Raw genomic sequence first — 21,154 nt, forward strand, 5'->3', positions numbered from 1 at the left:
CATTCTGTTGATGTCATAATCATTTGATGATGTCATAATCATTTGATGTCATAATCATTGGATGATGTCATAATCATTTTGTTGATGTAATAATCATTTGATGATGTCATAATCATTAGATGATGTCATAATCATTTTGTTTATGTCATAATCATTTGATGATGTCATAATCATTAGATGATGTCATAATCATTTTGTTGATGTCATAATCATTTGATGATGTCATAATCATTTGATGTCATAATCATCGGATGATGTCATAATCATTTTGTTGATGACATAATCATTTGATAATGTCATAATCATTAGATGATGTCATAATCATTTTGTTGATGTCATAATCATTTTTTGATGTCATAATCATTTGATGATGTCATAATCATTTTATTGATGTCATAATCATTTGATGATGTCATAATCATTTGATGTCATAATCATTGGATGATGTCATAATCATTTTGTTGATGTCATAATCATTTGATGATGTCATAATCATTAGATGATGTCATAATCATTTTGTTGATGTCATAATGATTTGATGATGTCATAATCTTTGGATGATGTCATAATCATTGGATGATGTCATCATCATTTTGTTGATGTCATAATCATTTTATGATGTCATAATCATTTGATGTCATAATCATTTGATGATGTCATAATCATTTTGTTGATGTCATAATTATTTTGTTGATGTCATAATCATTTGATGATGCCATAATCATTTTGTTGATGTCATAATCATTTTATGATGTCATAATCATTTTGTTGATGTCATAATCATTTTGTTGATGTCATAATGATTTGATGATGTCATAATCATTTGATGTCATAATCATTGGATGATGTTATGATCATTTTGTTGATGTCATAATCATTTGATGATGTCATAGTGATTTTGTTGATGTCATAATCATTTGATGATGCCATAATCATTTTGTTGATGTCATAATCATTTTGTTGATGTCATAATGATTTGTTGATGTCATAATCATTTGATGTCATAATCCTTGGATGATGTCATAATCATTTTGTTGATGTCATAATCATTTGATGATGTCATAATCATTTGATGTCATAATCATTGGATGATGTCATAATCATTTTGTTGATGTCATAATCATTTGATGATGTCAATCATTTTGTTGATGTCATAATCATTTTGTTGATGTCATAATGATTTGATGATGTCATAATCATTGGATGATGTCATAATCATTTTGTTGATGTCATAATCATTTGATGATGTCATAATCATTTTGTTGATGTCATAATCATTTGATGATGTCATAATCATTTGATGTCATAATCATTGGATGATGTCATAATCATTTTGTTGATGTCATAATCATTTGATGATGTCATAATCATTTGATGTCATAATCATTTGATGATGTCATAATCATTTGATGTCATAATCATTGGATGATGTCATAATCATTGGATGATGTCATAATCATTTTGTTGATGTCATAATCATTTGATGATGTCATAATCATTATATGATGTCATAATCATTTTGTTGATGTCATAATCATTTGATGATGTCATAATCATTTTGTTGATGTCATAATCATTTGATGATGTCATAATCATTTGATGTCATAATCATTTGATGATGTCATAATCATTAGATGATGTCATAATCATTTTTTTGATGTCATAATCATTTTGTTGATGTCATATTGATTTGATGATGTCATAATCATTTGATGTCATAATCATTGGATGATGTCATAATCATTTTGTTGATGTCATAATCATTTGATGATGTCAATCATTTTGTTGATGTCATATTCATTTTGTTGATGTCATAATGATTTGATGATGTCATAATCATTGGATGATGTCATAATCATTGGATGATGTCATAATAATTTTGTTGATGTCATAATCATTTGATGATGTCATAATCATTTGATGTGATAATCATTGGATGATGTCATAATCATTTGATGATGTCATAATCATTTTGTTGATGTCATAATCTTTTGATGATGCCATAATCATTTTGTTGATGTCATAATTATTTGATGATGCCATAATCATTTTGTTGATGTCATAATCATTGGATGATGTCATAATCATTTTGTTGATGTCATAATCATTTGATGATGTCATAATCATTGGATGATGTCATATTCATTTTGTTGATGTCATAATCATTTCATGATGTCATAATCATTAGATCATGTCATAATCATTTGATGTCATAATCATTTTGTTGATGTCATAATCATTTGATGATGTCATAATCATTAGATGATGTCATAATCATTTGATGTCATAATCATTGGACGATGTCATATTCATTTTGTTGATGTCATAATCATTTGATGATGTCATAATCATTTGATGTCATAATCATTGGATGATGTCATAATCATTTTGTTGATGTCATAATCATTTGATGATGTCATAATCATTTGATGTCATAATCATTGGATGATGACATAATCATTTTGTTGATGTCATAATCATTTGATGATGCCATAATCATTTTGTTGATGGCATAATCATTTGATGATGTCATAGTCATTTGATGTCATAATCATTGGATGATGTCATGATCATTTTGTTGATGTCATAATCATTTGATGATGTCATAATCATTTGATGTCATAATCATTTGATGATGTCATAATCATTTTGTTGATGTCATAATCATTTGATGATGTCATAATCATTTTGTTGATGTCATAATCATTTGATGATGTCATAATCATTTTGTTGATGTCATAATCATTTTGTTGATGTCATAATGATTTGATGATGTCATAATCATTGGATGATGTCATAATCATTGGATGATGTCATAATCATTTTGTTGATGTCATAATCATTTGATGATGTCATAATCATTTGATGTCATAATCATTGGATGATGTCATAATCATTGGATGATGTCATAATCATTTTGTTGATGTCATAATCATTTGATGATGCCATAATCATTTTGTTGATGTCATAATCATTTTTGTTGATGTCATAATGATTTGATGATGTTATAATCATTGGATGATGTCATAATCATTGGATGATGTCATAATCATTTTGTTGATGTCATAATCATTTGATGTCATAATCATTGGATGATGTCCTAATCATTTTGTTGATGTCATAATCATTTGATGATGTCATAATCATAAGATGATGTCATAATCATTTTGTTGATGTCATAATCATTTGATGATGTCATAATCATTGGATGTCATAATCATTGGATGATGTCATAATCATTTTGTTGATGTCATAATCATTTGATGATGTCATAATCATTTGATGTCATAATCATTGGATGATGTCATAATCATTGGATGATGTCATAATCATTTTGTTGATGTCATAATCATTTGATGATGCCATAATCATTTTGTTGATGTCATAATCATTTTTGTTGATGTCATAATGATTTGATGATGTTATAATCATTGGATGATGTCATAATCATTGGATGATGTCATAATCATTTTGTTGATGTCATAATCATTTGATGTCATAATCATTGGATGATGTCCTAATCATTTTGTTGATGTCATAATCATTTGATGATGTCATAATCATAAGATGATGTCATAATCATTTTGTTGATGTCCTAATCATTTGATGATGTCATAATCATTTGATGTCATAATCATTGGATGATGTCATAATCATTTTGTTGATGTAATAATCATTTGATGATGTCATAATCATTAGATGATGTCATAATCATTTTGTTTATGTCATAATCATTTGATGATGTCATAATCATTAGATGATGTCATAATCATTTTGTTGATGTCATAATCATTTGATGATGTCATAATCATTTGATGTCATAATCATCGGATGATGTCATAATCATTTTGTTGATGTCATAATCATTTGATAATGTCATAATCATTAGATGATGTCATAATCATTTTGTTGATGTCATAATCATTTTTTTGATGTCATAATCATTTGATGATGTCATAATCATTTTATTGAAGTCATAATCATTTGATGATGTCATAATCATTTGATGTCATAATCATTGGATGATGTCATAATCATTTTGTTGATGTCATAATCATTTGATGATGTCATAATCATTAGATGATGTCATAATCATTTTGTTGATGTCATAATGATTTGATGATGTCATAATCTTTGGATGATGTCATAATCATTGGATGATGTCATCATCATTTTGTTGATGTCATAATCATTTTGTTGATGTCATAATGATTTGATGATGTCATAATCATTTGATGATGTCATAGTGATTTTGTTGATGTCATAATCATTTGATGATGCCATAATCATTTTGTTGATGTCATAATCATTTTGTTGATGTCATAATGATTTGTTGATGTCATAATCATTTGATGTCATAATCCTTGGATGATGTCATAATCATTTTGTTGATGTCATAATCATTTGATGATGTCAATCATTTTGTTGATGTCATAATCATTTTGTTGATGTCATAATGATTTGATGATGTCATAATCATTGGATGATGTCATAATCATTTTGTTGATGTCATAATCATTTGATGATGTCATAATCATTTTGTTGATGTCATAATCATTTGATGATGTCATAATCATTTGATGTCACAATCATGGGATGCTGTCATAATCATTTTGTTGATGTCATAATCATTTGATGATGTCATAATCATTAGATGATGTCATAATCATTTTGTTGATGTCATAATGCTTTGATGATGTCATAATCATTGGATGATGTCATAATCATTGGATGATGTCATCATCATTTTGTTGATGTCATAATCATTTGATGATGTCATAATCATTTGATGTCATAATCATTGGATGATGTCATAATCATTTTGTTGATGTCATAATCATTAGATGATGTCATAATCATTAGATGATGTCATAATCATTTTGTTGATGTCATAATCATTTGATGATGTCATAATCATTTTGTTGATGTCATAATCATTTGACGATGTCATAATCATTTTGTTGATGTCATAATCATTTGATGATGTCATAATCATTTGATGTCACAATCATGGGATGCTGTCATAATCATTTTGTTGATGTCATAATCATTTGATGATGTCATAATCATTAGATGATGTCATAATCATTTTGTTGATGTCATAATGCTTTGATGATGTTATAATCATTGGATGATGTCATAATCATTGGATGATGTCATCATCATTTTGTTGATGTCATAATCATTTGATGATGTCATAATCATTTGATGTCAGAATCATTGGATGATGTCATAATCATTTTGTTGATGTCATAATCATTTGATGATGTCATAATCATTAGATGATGTCATAATCATTTTGTTGATGTCATAATCATTTGATGATGTCATAATCATTAGATGATGTCATAATCATTTTGTGATGTCATAATCATTTGATGATGTCATAATCATTTGATGTCATAATCATGGGATGATGTCATAATCATTTTGTTGATGTCATAATCATTTGATGATGTCATAATCATTAGATGATGTCATAATCATTTTGTTGATGTCATAATCATTTGATGATGTCATAATCATTAGATGATGTCATAATCATTTTGTGATGTCATAATCATTTGATGATGTCATAATCATTTGATGTCATAATCATTGGATGATGTCATAATCATTTTGTTGATGTCATAATCATTTGATGATGTCATAATCATTAGATGATGTCATAATCATTTTGTTGATGTCATAATCATTTGATGATGTCATAATCATTAGATGATGTCATAATCATTTTGTTGATGTCATAATCATTTGATGATGTCATAATCATTAGATGATGTCATAATCATTTTGTTGATGTCATAATCATTAGATGATGTCATAATCATTTTGTTGATGTCATAATCATTGGATGATGTCATAATCATTTGATGATGTCATAATCATTAGATGATGTCATAATCATTTTGTTGATGTCATAATCATTTGATGATGTCATAATCATTAGATGATGTCATAATCATTTTGTTGATGTCATAATCATTGGATGATGTCATCATCAATGGATGATGTCATCATTTTGTTGATGTCATAATCATTTGATGATGTCATAATCATTTGATGTCATAACCATTGGATGATGTCATAATCATTTTGTTAATGTCATAATCATTTGATGATGTCATAATCATTTTGTTGATGTAATAATCATTTTGTTGATGTCATAATGATTTGATGATGTCATAATCATTAGATGATGTCATAATCATTTTGTTGATGTCATAATCATTTGATGATGTCATAATCATTAGATGATGTCATAATCATTTTGTTGATGTCATAATCATTTGATGATGTCATAATCATTAGATGATGTCATAATCATTTTGTTGATGTCATAATCATTTGATGATGTCATAATCATTAGATGATGTCATAATCATTTTGTTGATGTCATAATCATTGGATGATGTCATCATCAATGGATGATGTCATCATCATTTTGTTGATGTCATAATCATTTGATGATGTCATAATCATTTGATGTCATAACCATTGGATGATGTCATAATCATTTTGTTAATGTCATAATCATTTGATGATGTCATAATCATTTTGTTGATGTAATAATCATTTTGTTGATGTCATAATGATTTGATGATGTCATAATCATTAGATGATGTCATAATCATTTTGTTGATGTCATAATCATTTGATGATGTCATAATCATTAGATGATGTCATAATCATTTTGTTGATGTCATAATCATTTGAAGATGTCATAATCATTAGATGATGTCATAATCATTTTGTTGATGTCATAATCATTTGATGATGTCATAATCATTAGATGATGTCATAATCATTTGATGTCATAATCATTGGATGATGTCATAAACATTTTGTTGATGTCATAATCATTTGATGATGTCATAATCATTTTGTTGATGTCATAATCATTTGATGATGTCATAATCATTAGATGATGTCATAATCATTTTGTTGATGTCATAATCATTTGATGATGTCATAATCATTTTGTTGATGTCATAATCATTTGATGATGTCATAATCATTTGATGTCATAATCATGGGATGATGTCATAATCATTTTGTTGATGTCATAATCATTTGATGATGTCATAATCATTAGATGATGTCATAATCATTTTGTTGATGTCATAATCATTTGATGATGTCATAATCATTAGATGATGTCATAATCATTTTGTGATGTCATAATCATTTGATGATGTCATAATCATTTGATGTCATAATCATTGGATGATGTCATAATCATTTTGTTGATGTCATAATCATTTGATGATGTCATAATCATTAGATGATGTCATAATCATTTTGTTGATGTCATCATCATTTGATGATGTCATAATCATTAGATGATGTCATAATCATTTTGTTGATGTCATAATCATTTGATGATGTCATAATCATTAGATGATGTCATAATCATTTTGTTGATGTCATAATCATTTGATGATGTCATAATCATTAGATGATGTCATAATCATTTTGTTGATGTCATAATCATTAGATGATGTCATAATCATTGTGTTGATGTCATAATCATTGGATGATGTCATAATCATTTGAAGATGTCATAATCATTAGATGATGTCATAATCATTTTGTTGATGTCATAATCATTTGATGATGTCATAATCATTAGATGATGTCATAATCATTTTGTTGATGTCATAATCATTGGATGATGTCATCATCAATGGATGATGTCATCATCATTTTGTTGATGTCATAATCATTTGATGATGTCATAATCATTTGATGTCATAACCATTGGATGATGTCATAATCATTTTGTTAATGTCATAATCATTTGATGATGTCATAATCATTTTGTTGATGTAATAATCATTTTGTTGATGTCATAATGATTTGATGATGTCATAATCATTAGATGATGTCATAATCATTTTGTTGATGTCATAATCATTTGATGATGTCATAATCATTAGATGATGTCATAATCATTTTGTTGATGTCATAATCATTTGATGATGTCATAATCATTAGATGATGTCATAATCATTTTGTTGATGTCATAATCATTTGATGATGTCATAATCATTTGATGTCATAATCATTGGATGATGTCATAAACATTTTGTTGATGTCATAATCATTTGATTATGTCATAATCATTTTGTTGATGTCATAATCATTTGATGATGTCATAATCATTAGATGATGTCATAATCATTTTGTTGATGTCATAATCATTTGATGATGTCATAATCATTAGATGATGTCATAATCATTTTGTTGATGTCATAATCATTTGATGATGTCATAATCATTAGATGATGTCATAATCATTTTGTTGATGTCATAATCATTTGATGATGTCATAATCATTAGATGATGTCATAATCATTTTGTTGATGTCATAATCATTTGATGATGTCATAATCATTTGATGTCATAATCATCGGATGATGTCATAATCATTTTGTTGATGTCATAATCATTTTATAATGTCATAATCATTAGATGATGTCATAATCATTTTGTTGATGTCATAATCATTTTTTTGATGTCATAATCATTTGATGATGTCATAATCATTTTATTGAAGTCATAATCATTTGATGATGTCATAATCATTTCATGTGATAATCATTGGATGATGTCATAATCATTTGATGATGTCATAATAATTTTGTTGATGTCATAATCTTTTGATGATGCCATAATCATTTTGTTGATGTCATAATTATTTGATGATGCCATAATCATTTTGTTGATGTCATAATCATTGGATGATGTCATAATCATTTGTTGATGTCATAATCATTTGATGATGTCATAATCATTGGATGATGTCATATTCATTTTGTTGATGTCATAATCATTTCATGATGTCATAATCATTAGATCATGTCATAATCATTTGATGTCATAATCATTTTGTTGATGTCATAATCATTTGATGATGTCATAATCATTAGATGATGTCATAATCATTTGATGTCATAATCATTGGATGATGTCATATTCATTTTGTTGATGTCATAATCATTTGATGATGTCATAATCATTTGATGTCATAATCATTGGATGATGTCATAATCATTTTTTTGATGTCATAATCATTTGATGATGTCATAATCATTTGATGTCATAATCATTGGATGATGACATAATCATTTTGTTGATGTCATAATCATTTTGTTGACGTCATAATCATTTGATGATGTCATAATCATTTTGTTGATGTCATAATCATTGGATGATGTCATAATCATTTTGTTGATGTCATAATCATTTGATGATGCCATAATCATTTTGTTGATGGCATAATCATTTGATGATGTCATAATCATTTGATGTCATAATCATTGGATGATGTCATAATCATTTTGTTGATGTCATAATCATTTGATGATGTCATAATCATTTGATGTCATAATCATTTGATGATGTCATAATCATTTTGTTGATGTCATAATCATTTGATGATGTCATAATCATTTTGTTGATGTCATAATCATTTGATGATGTCATAATCATTTTGTTGATGTCATAATCATTTTGTTGATGTCATAATGATTTGATGATGTCATAATCATTGGATGATGTCATAATCATTGGATGATGTCATAATCATTTTGTTGATGTCATAATCATTTGATGATGTCATAATCATTTGATGTCATAATCATTGGATGATGTCATAATCATTGGATGATGTCATAATCATTTTGTTGATGTCATAATCATTTGATGATGCCATAATCATTTTGTTGATGTCATAATCATTTTTGTTGATGTCATAATGATTTGATGATGTTATAATCATTGGATGATGTCATAATCATTGGATGATGTCATAATCATTTTGTTGATGTCATAATCATTTGATGTCATAATCATTGGATGATGTCCTAATCATTTTGTTGATGTCATAATCATTTGATGATGTCATAATCATAAGATGATGTCATAATCATTTTGTTGATGTCATAATCATTTGATGATGTCATAATCATTTGATGTCATAATCATTGGATGATGTCATAATCATTTTGTTGATGTCATAATCAGTTGATGATGTCATAATCATTGGATGATGTCATATTCATTTTGTTGATGTCATAATCATTTCATGATGTCATAATCATTAGATCATGTCATAATCATTTGATGTCATAATCATTTTGTTGATGTCATAATCATTTGATGATGTCATAATCATTAGATGATGTCATAATCATTTGATGTCATAATCATTGGATGATGTCATATTCATTTTGTTGATGTCATAATCATTTGATGATGTCATAATCATTTGATGTCATAATCATTGGATGATGTCATAATCATTTTGTTGATGTCATAATCATTTGATGATGTCATAATCATTTGATGTCATAATCATTGGATGATGTCATAATCATTGGATGATGTCATAATCATTTTGTTGATGTCATAATCATTTGATGATGTCATAATCATTATATGATGTCATAATCATTTTGTTGATGTCATAATCATTTGATGATGTCATAATCATTTTGTTGATGTCATAATCATTTGATGATGTCATAATCATTTGATGTCATAATCATTTGATGATGTCATAATCATTAGATGATGTCATAATCATTTTTTTGATGTCATAATCATTTTGTTGATGTTATATTGATTTGATGATGTCATAATCATTTGATGTCATAATCATTGGATGATGTCATAATCATTTTGTTGATGTCATAATCATTTGATGATGTCAATCATTTTGTTGATGTCATATTCATTTTGTTGATGTCATAATGATTTGATGATGTCATAATCATTGGATGATGTCATAATCATTGGATGATGTCATAATAATTTTGTTGATGTCATAATCATTTGATGATGTCATAATCATTTGATGTGATAATCATTGGATGATGTCATAATCATTTGATGATGTCATAATCATTTTGTTGATGTCATAATCTTTTGATGATGCCATAAACATTTTGTTGATGTCATAATTATTTGATGATGCCATAATCATTTTGTTGATGTCATAATCATTGGATGATGTCATAATCATTTTGTTGATGTCATAATCATTTGATGATGTCATAATCATTGGATGATGTCATATTCATTTTGTTGATGTCATAATCATTTCATGATGTCATAATCATTAGATCATGTCATAATCATTTGATGTCATAATCATTTTGTTGATATCATAATCATTTGATGATGTCATAATCATTAGATGATGTCATAATCATTTGATGTCATAATCATTGGATGATGTCATATTCATTTTGTTGATGTCATAATCATTTGATGATGTCATAATCATTTGATGTCATAATCATTGGATGATGTCATAATCATTTTGTTGATGTCATAATCATTTGATGATGTCATAATCATTTGATGTCATAATCATTGGATGATGACATAATCATTTTGTTGATGTCATAATCATTTTGTTGATGTCATAATCATTTGATGATGTCATAATCATTTTGTTGATGTCATAATCATTGGATGATGTCATAATCATTTTGTTGATGTCATAATCATTTGATGATGCCATAATCATTTTGTTGATGGCATAATCATTTGATGATGTCATAATCATTTGATGTCATAATCATTGGATGATGTCATAATCATTTTGTTGATGTCATAATCATTTGATGATGTCATAATCATTTGATGTCATAATCATTTGATGATGTCATAATCATTTTGTTGATGTCATAATCATTTGATGATATCATAATCATTTTGTTGATGTCATAATCATTTGATGATGTCATAATCATTTTGTTGATGTCATAATCATTTTGTTGATGTCATAATGATTTGATGATGTCATAATCATTGGATGATGTCATAATCATTGGATGATGTCATAATCATTTTGTTGATGTCATAATCATTTGATGATGTCATAATCATTTGATGATGTTATAATCATTGGATGATGTCATAATCATTGGATGATGTCATAATCATTTTGTTGATGTCATAATCATTTGATGTCATAATCATTGGATGATGTCCTAATCATTTTGTTGATGTCATAATCATTTGATGATGTCATAGTCATAAGATGATGTCATAATCATTTTGTTGATGTCATAATCATTTGATGATGTCATAATCATTTGATGTCATAATCATTGGATGATGTCATAATCATTTTGTTGATGTCATAATCATTTGATGATGTCATAATCATTTGATGTCATAATCATTGGATGATGTCATAATCATTGGATGATGTCATAATCATTTTGTTGATGTCATAATCATTTGATGATGCCATAATCATTTTGTTGATGTCATAATCATTTTTGTTGCTGTCATAATGATTTGATGATGTTATAATCATTGGATGATGTCATAATCATTGGATGATGTCATAATCATTTTGTTGATGTCATAATCATTTGATGTCATAATCATTTTGTTGATATCATAATCATTTGATGATGTCATAATCATTAGATGATGTCATAATCATTTGATGTCATAATCATTGGATGATGTCATATTCATTTTGTTGATGTCATAATCATTTGATGATGTCATAATCATTTGATGTCATAATCATTGGATGATGTCATAATCATTTTGTTGATGTCATAATCATTTGATGATGTCATAATCATTTGATGTCATAATCATTGGATGATGACATAATCATTTTGTTGATGTCATAATCATTTTGTTGACGTCATAATCATTTGATGATGTCATAATCGTTTTGTTGATGTCATAATCATTGGATGATGTCATAATCATTTTGTTGATGTCATAATCATTTGATGATGCCATAATCATTTTGTTGATGGCATAATCATTTGATGATGTCATAATCATTTGATGTCATAATCATTGGATGATGTCATAATCATTTTGTTGATGTCATAATCATTTGATGATGTCATAATCATTTGATGTCATAATCATTGGATGATGTCATAATCATTTTGTTGATGTCATAATCATTTGATGATGTCATAATCATTTTGTTGATGTCATAATCATTTGATGATGTCATAATCATTTTGTTGATGTCATAATCATTTTGTTGATGTCATAATGATTTGATGATGTCATAATCATTGGATGATGTCATAATCATTGGATGATGTCATAATCATTTTGTTGATGTCATAATCATTTGATGATGTCATAATCATTTGATGTCATAATCATTGGATGATGTCATAATCATTGGATGATGTCATAATCATTTTGTTGATGTCATAATCATTTGATGATGCCATAATCATTTTCTTGATGTCATAATCATTTTTGTTGATGTCATAATGATTTGATGATGTTATAATCATTGGATGATGTCATAATCATTGGATGATGTCATAATCATTTTGTTGATGTCATAATCATTTGATGTCATAATCATTGGATGATGTCCTAATCATTTTGTTGATGTCATAATCATTTGATGATGTCATAATCATAAGATGATGTCATAATCATTTTGTTGATGTCATAATCATTTGATGATGTCATAATCATTTGATGTCATAATCATTGGATGATGTCATAATCATTTTGTTGATGTCATAATCATTTGATGATGTCATAATCATTTGATGTCATAATCATTGGATGATGTCATAATCATTGGATGATGTCATAATCATTTTGTTGATGTCATAATCATTTGATGATGCCATAATCATTTTGTTGATGTCATAATCATTTTTGTTGATGTCATAATGATTTGATGATGTTATAATCATTGGATGATGTCATAATCATTGGATGATGTCATAATCATTTTGTTGATGTCATAATCATTTGATGTCATAATCATTGGATGATGTCCTAATCATTTTGTTGATGTCATAATCATTTGATGATGTCATAATCATAAGATGATGTCATAATCATTCTGTTGATGTCATAATCATTTGATGATGTCATAATCATTTGATGTCATAATCATTGGATGATGTCATAATCATTTTGTTGATGTAATAATCATTTGATGATGTCATAATCATTAGATGATGTCATAATCATTTTGTTTATGTCATAATCATTTGATGATGTCATAATCATTAGATGATGTCATAATCATTTTGTTGATGTCATAATCATTTGATGATGTCATAATCATTTGATGTCATAATCATCGGATGATGTCATAATCATTTTGTTGATGACATAATCATTTGATAATGTCATAATCATTAGATGATGTCATAATCATTTTGTTGATGTCATAATCATTTTTTGATGTCATAATCATTTGATGATGTCATAATCATTTTATTGATGTCATAATCATTTGATGATGTCATAATCATTTGATGTCATAATCATTGGATGATGTCATAATCATTTTGTTGATGTCATAATCATTTGATGATGTCATAATCATTAGATGATGTCATAATCATTTTGTTGATGTCATAATGATTTGATGATGTCATAATCTTTGGATGATGTCATAATCATTGGATGATGTCATCATCATTTTGTTGATGTCATAATCATTTTATGATGTCATAATCATTTGATGTCATAATCATTTGATGATGTCATAATCATTTTGTTGATGTCATAATCATTTTGTTGATGTCATAATCATTTGATGATGCCATAATCATTTTGTTGATGTCATAATCATTTTATGATGTCATAATCATTTTGTTGATGTCATAATCATTTTGTTGATGTCATAATGATTTGATGATGTCATAATCATTTGATGTCATAATCATTGGATGATGTTATGATCATTTTGTTGATGTCATAATCATTTGATGATGTCATAGTGATTTTGTTGATGTCATAATCATTTGATGATGCCATAATCATTTTGTTGATGTCATAATCATTTTGTTGATGTCATAATGATTTGTTGATGTCATAATCATTTGATGTCATAATCCTTGGATGATGTCATAATCATTTTGTTGATGTCATAATCATTTGATGATGTCATAATCATTTGATGTCATAATCATTGGATGATGTCATAATCATTTTGTTGATGTCATAATCATTTGATGATGTCAATCATTTTGTTGATGTCATAATCATTTTGTTGATGTCATAATGATTTGATGATGTCATAATCATTGGATGATGTCATAATCATTTTGTTGATGTCATAATCATTTGATGATGTCATAATCATTTTGTTGATGTCATAATCATTTGATGATGTCATAATCATTTGATGTCATAATCATTGGATGATGTCATAATCATTTTGTTGATGTCATAATCATTTGATGATGTCATAATCATTTGATGTCATAATCATTTGATGATGTCATAATCATTTGATGTCATAATCATTGGATGATGTCATAATCATTGGATGATGTCATAATCATTTTGTTGATGTCATAATCATTTGATGATGTCATAATCATTATATGATGTCATAATCATTTTGTTGATGTCATAATCATTTGATGATGTCATAATCATTTTGTTGATGTCATAATCATTTGATGATGTCATAATCATTTGATGTCATAATCATTTGATGATGTCATAATCATTAGATGATGTCATAATCATTTTTTTGATGTCATAATCATTTTGTTGATGTCATATTGATTTGATGATGTCATAATCATTTGATGTCATAATCATTGGATGATGTCATAATCATTTTGTTGATGTCATAATCATTTGATGATGTCAATCATTTTGTTGATGTCATATTCATTTTGTTGATGTCATAATGATTTGATGATGTCATAATCATTGGATGATGTCATAATCATTGGATGATGTCATAATAATTTTGTTGATGTCATAATCATTTGATGATGTCATAATCATTTGATGTGATAATCATTGGATGATGTCATAATCATTTGATGATGTCATAATCATTTTGTTGATGTCATAATCTTTTGATGATGCCATAATCATTTTGTTGATGTCATAATTATTTGATGATGCCATAATCATTTTGTTGATGTCATAATCATTGGATGATGTCATAATCATTTTGTTGATGTCATAATCATTTGATGATGTCATAATCATTGGATGATGTCATATTCATTTTGTTGATGTCATAATCATTTCATGATGTCATAATCATTAGATCATGTCATAATCATTTGATGTCATAATCATTTTGTTGATGTCATAATCATTTGATGATGTCATAATCATTAGATGATGTCATAATCATTTGATGTCATAATCATTGGACGATGTCATATTCATTTTGTTGATGTCATAATCATTTGATGATGTCATAATCATTTGATGTCATAATCATTGGATGATGTCATAATCATTTTGTTGATGTCATAATCATTTGATGATGTCATAATCATTTGATGTCATAATCATTGGATGATGACATAATCATTTTGTTGATGTCATAATCATTTGATGATGCCATAATCATTTTGTTGATTTCATAATCATTTGATGATGTCATAGTCATTTGATGTCATAATCATTGGATGATGTCATGATCATTTTGTTGATGTCATAATCATTTGATGATGTCATAATCATTTGATGTCATAATCATTTGATGATGTCATAATCATTTTGTTGATGTCATAATCATTTGATGATGTCATAATCATTTTGTTGATGTCATAATCATTTGATGATGTCATAATCATTTTGTTGATGTCATAATCATTTTGTTGATGTCATAATGATTTGATGATGTCATAATCATTGGATGATGTCATAATCATTGGATGATGTCATAATCATTTTGTTGATGTCATAATCATTTGATGATGTCATAATCATTTGATGTCATAATCATTGGATGATGTCATAATCATTGGATGATGTCATAATCATTTTGTTGATGTCATAATCATTTGATGATGCCATAATCATTTTGTTGATGTCATAATCATTTTTGTTGATGTCATAATGATTTGATGATGTTATAATCATTGGATGATGTCATAATCATTGGATGATGTCATAATCATTTTGTTGATGTCATAATCATTTGATGTCATAATCATTGGATGATGTCCTAATCATTTTGTTGATGTCATAATCATTTGATGATGTCATAATCATAAGATGATGTCATAATCATTTTGTTGATGTCATAATCATTTGATGATGTCATAATCATTGGATGTCATAATCATTGGATGATGTCATAATCATTTTGTTGATGTCATAATCATTTGATGATGTCATAATCATTTGATGTCATAATCATTGGATGATGTCATAATCATTGGATGATGTCATAATCATTTTGTTGATGTCATAATCATTTGATGATGCCATAATCATTTTGTTGATGTCATAATCATTTTTGTTGATGTCATAATGATTTGATGATGTTATAATCATTGGATGATGTCATAATCATTGGATGATGTCATAATCATTTTGTTGATGTCATAATCATTTGATGTCATAATCATTGGATGATGTCCTAATCATTTTGTTGATGTCATAATCATTTGATGATGTCATAATCATAAGATGATGTCATAATCATTTTGTTGATGTCATAATCATTTGATGATGTCATAATCATTTGATGTCATAATCATTGGATGATGTCATAATCATTTTGTTGATGTAATAATCATTTGATGATGTCATAATCATTAGATGATGTCATAATCATTTTGTTTATGTCATAATCATTTGATGATGTCATAATCATTAGATGATGTCATAATCATTTTGTTGATGTCATAATCATTTGATGATGTCATAATCATTTGATGTCATAATCATCGGATGATGTCATAATCATTTTGTTGATGTCATAATCATTTGATAATGTCATAATCATTAGATGATGTCATAATCATTTTGTTGATGTCATAATCATTTTTTTGATGTCATAATCATTTGATGATGTCATAATCATTTTATTGAAGTCATAATCATTTGATGATGTCATAATCATTTGATGTCATAATCATTGGATGATGTCATAATCATTTTGTTGATGTCATAATCATTTGATGATGTCATAATCATTAGATGATGTCATAATCATTTTGTTGATGTCATAATGATTTGATGATGTCATAATCTTTGGATGATGTCATAATCATTGGATGATGTCATCATCATTTTGTTGATGTCATAATCATTTTGTTGATGTCATAATGATTTGATGATGTCATAATCATTTGATGATGTCATAGTGATTTTGTTGATGTCATAATCATTTGATGATGCCATAATCATTTTGTTGATGTCATAATCATTTTGTTGATGTCATAATGATTTGTTGATGTCATAATCATTTGATGTCATAATCCTTGGATGATGTCATAATCATTTTGTTGATGTCATAATCATTTGATGATGTCAATCATTTTGTTGATGTCATAATCATTTTGTTGATGTCATAATGATTTGATGATGTCATAATCATTGGATGATGTCATAATCTTTTTGTTGATGTCATAATCATTTGATGATGTCATAATCATTTTGTTGATGTCATAATCATTTGATGATGTCATAATCATTTGATGTCACAATCATGGGATGCTGTCATAATCATTTTGTTGATGTCATAATCATTTGATGATGTCATAATCATTAGATGATGTCATAATCATTTTGTTGATGTCATAATGCTTTGATGATGTCATAATCATTGGATGATGTCATAATCATTGGATGATGTCATCATCATTTTGTTGATGTCATAATCATTTGATGATGTCATAATCATTTGATGTCATAATCATTGGATGATGTCATAATCATTTTGTTGATGTCATAATCATTAGATGATGTCATAATCATTAGATGATGTCATAATCATTTTGTTGATGTCATAATCATTTGATGATGTCATAATCATTTTGTTGATGTCATAATCATTTGACGATGTCATAATCATTTTGTTGATGTCATAATCATTTGATGATGTCATAATCATTTGATGTCACAATCATGGGATGCTGTCATAATCATTTTGTTGATGTCATAATCATTTGATGATGTCATAATCATTAGATGATGTCATAATCATTTTGTTGATGTCATAATGCTTTGATGATGTTATAATCATTGGATGATGTCATAATCATTGGATGATGTCATCATCATTTTGTTGATGTCATAATCATTTGATGATGTCATAATCATTTGATGTCAGAATCATTGGATGATGTCATAATCATTTTGTTGATGTCATAATCATTTGATGATGTCATAATCATTAGATGATGTCATAATCATTTTGTTGATGTCATAATCATTTGATGATGTCATAATCATTAGATGATGTCATAATCATTTTGTGATGTCATAATCATTTGATGATGTCATAATCATTTGATGTCATAATCATGGGATGATGTCATAATCATTTTGTTGATGTCATAATCATTTGATGATGTCATAATCATTAGATGATGTCATAATCATTTTGTTGATGTCATAATCATTTGATGATGTCATAATCATTAGATGATGTCATAATCATTTTGTGATGTCATAATCATTTGATGATGTCATAATCATTTGATGTCATAATCATTGGATGATGTCATAATCATTTTGTTGATGTCATAATCATTTGATGATGTCATAATCATTAGATGATGTCATAATCATTTTGTTGATGTCATAATCATTTGATGATGTCATAATCATTAGATGATGTCATAATCATTTTGTTGATGTCATAATCATTTGATGATGTCATAATCATTAGATGATGTCATAATCATTTTGTTGATGTCATAATCATTAGATGATGTCATAATCATTTTGTTGATGTCATAATCATTGGATGATGTCATAATCATTTGATGATGTCATAATCATTAGATGATGTCATAATCATTTTGTTGATGTCATAATCATTTGATGATGTCATAATCATTAGATGATGTCATAATCATTTTGTTGATGTCATAATCATTGGATGATGTCATCATCAATGGATGATGTCATCATTTTGTTGATGTCATAATCATTTGATGATGTCATAATCATTTGATGTCATAACCATTGGATGATGTCATAATCATTTTGTTAATGTCATAATCATTTGATGATGTCATAATCATTTTGTTGATGTAATAATCATTTTGTTGATGTCATAATGATTTGATGATGTCATAATCATTAGATGATGTCATAATCATTTTGTTGATGTCATAATCATTTGATGATGTCATAATCATTAGATGATGTCATAATCATTTTGTTGATGTCATAATCATTTGATGATGTCATAATCATTAGATGATGTCATAATCATTTTGTTGATGTCATAATCATTTGATGATGTCATAATCATTAGATGATGTCATAATCATTTTGTTGATGTCATAATCATTGGATGATGTCATCATCAATGGATGATGTCATCATCATTTTGTTGATGTCATAATCATTTGATGATGTCATAATCATTTGATGTCATAACCATTGGATGATGTCATAATCATTTTGTTAATGTCATAATCATTTGATGATGTCATAATCATTTTGTTGATGTAATAATCATTTTGTTGATGTCATAATGATTTGATGATGTCATAATCATTAGATGATGTCATAATCATTTTGTTGATGTCATAATCATTTGATGATGTCATAATCATTAGATGATGTCATAATCATTTTGTTGATGTCATAATCATTTGATGATGTCATAATCATTAGATGATGTCATAATCATTTTGTTGATGTCATAATCATTTGATGATGTCATAATCATTAGATGATGTCATAATCATTTGATGTCATAATCATTGGATGATGTCATAAACATTTTGTTGATGTCATAATCATTTGATGATGTCATAATCATTTTGTTGATGTCATAATCATTTGATGATGTCATAATCATTAGATGATGTCATAATCATTTTGTTGATGTCATAATCATTTGATGATGTCATAATCATTTTGTTGATGTCATAATCATTTGATGATGTCATAATCATTTGATGTCATAATCATGGGATGATGTCATAATCATTTTGTTGATGTCATAATCATTTGATGATGTCATAATCATTAGATGATGTCATAATCATTTTGTTGATGTCATAATCATTTGATGATGTCATAATCATTAGATGATGTCATAATCATTTTGTGATGTCATAATCATTTGATGATGTCATAATCATTTGATGTCATAATCATTGGATGATGTCATAATCATTTTGTTGATGTCATAATCATTTGATGATGTCATAATCATTAG

This window comes from Dendrobates tinctorius, unplaced genomic scaffold (assembly GCF_039654945.1).
Source record: "Dendrobates tinctorius isolate UK_male_01 unplaced genomic scaffold, ASM3965494v1 ptg000019l, whole genome shotgun sequence".
Lineage (NCBI taxonomy): Eukaryota > Metazoa > Chordata > Amphibia > Anura > Dendrobatidae > Dendrobates > Dendrobates tinctorius.